Below are 1,702 nucleotides of genomic sequence, written 5' to 3' on the forward strand. Positions count from 1 at the left end.
ATGACACACCTTGTTGGGTCCTGTTAGTAGCATTGTTTTGGCTGGCTCAGTATTGCTTTCCTCTTATTCACCAACTGACATCCAGGGCACCTATTTCTCAGCCTCCAACTTTTCTACTCTTGTTCCAACCTTTACCTTCTCTCTTCCTACCCAGGAGTGGCATCTCTTCATCTTTATGAATGGGATTTGTCCAATCCCTTGTTTGCCAGTCAAGTTTCTCTGACCAGATAGCTCTTCATTTGTCTCATTCATGTTACTTTTCTACGCTTTCTGTCACTAAAAGTAGTGTGTTTTTCACCACTAATCCATCTGCTACTGTATTGTTGGTGCCCACCTTTTGGCCTTCTTTACCTTGTTGTTTAACCAAGGATTTTCAGTTTCTACCCTCACTGACTATCAGGCAGCTTTCTCAACTATTTTTTGCCTTTTTTGCTATGGTTCTGCATTTTTCCTCTCCTGTTCTTTCCATTTTGTTCTGGTCCTTCCTCATTCATTGTCCACTTTGTCCAGTTTCTGTGCCTAACTGGAACCTTAATGTGGTTTTACATGCTTCTACCTAGGCCCCACTTGCATCCTTGGCCACTTGCTCCTTATACCATTTGTCTCTTAAAGCCTATTTCCTTCTTCGTGTGGTCATCATAGATCTGATTTTATACAGTGGATGCCTCCTGTACTTTGTTTCACAGATATTCCTTGATTTTATTTCCTTGGGAAGGAGATCATATTTTTTTCTCCCATATCTCTTCCATCAATCTCAACCCTTTGTGGTCTTACTGACCCTGATTGCCTTTTGTGTCCAGTTCAGGTAGTCTGGTGTTACTTGCCATGCACAGCTCCATTTCAAGATTCCCAAAATCATATATTCTTGTCATGGGACCTCTCTTCTTCCAAGGATCTTTCATCCTCTAAGCTTAACAAATGGATTATTTGGCTCCTCAGGATCATCTATTCCTCCCTGGATTGATATGTTACAGGCTGTATCATGTCCCATCACATCCACAACTTGACTCGCTCTATAGCCTCACACTTTCAGTGACCTTTAGACAAGATACTCCAGGCTGGAATGTGAACTATGCCTAACTCCTTTGTCTCTCATTATCTCCATCAATTTACAATTTTGTCTCCCTCAGGATATCACCTCTCTCTAGTTACAATTCTCTAATCTACTCATTGTCTTTAATGGGTAAGTGCCTCTTTTATTTCCTCACCTGTATATACCATTCTTTCATTTACTTCTCAGAACCCATCCAGTGGTCAGTGTTGCCTCACTAGGTATGTTTACTTCCCTAAATCCTTCAAGCCGGGAGTAATCAAAAGTATTAAACCCACCTGTCCTGGCTCCTAAAGTGCCCACTGTTGAGATGGGGCTTTCTGCAAGACCCATACAGTGGTTTGTGTGTCTATGTATGTGTTTCAGTGTCCATTCTAGAACCTTCCATGGGCTATCATGAAAAAAAAAAAACAGCACCAGTGCAGTGTCTGCCCACTTCCCTGGCTTGTGCATGCTGGCTTTTTAAATTTCATGGGAACTTGTTGCACTTTCTCCACTACAGTGGTTAGGTCCAATCAGGTCTGGACACCTTTCTGGTGTCTCCCCAACATGAATTCCTCCTTTAGGTCTTTGGTGGACCACTGGAGACCCTTGCCACTTCCATTTCCAATCACTGGGTGGTTGACTTGGAAGGTTTCTCATCAGATGTGC

The 1,702-nt window shown here is 42.5% G+C and overlaps 1 protein-coding gene across 1 annotated transcript in view; it reads left to right on the forward strand.

Moving 5' to 3' along the window:
• Window positions 1-1,702, forward strand: part of LOC106476780 (gamma-taxilin-like) — a 40,121-nt gene that overhangs the window by 2,850 nt on the left and 35,569 nt on the right. The gene's annotated exons all lie outside the window — the stretch shown is intronic.

This window comes from Limulus polyphemus, unplaced genomic scaffold, assembly GCF_000517525.1.
Source record: "Limulus polyphemus unplaced genomic scaffold, Limulus_polyphemus-2.1.2 Scaffold158, whole genome shotgun sequence".
NCBI classification, from domain to species: domain Eukaryota; kingdom Metazoa; phylum Arthropoda; class Merostomata; order Xiphosura; family Limulidae; genus Limulus; species Limulus polyphemus.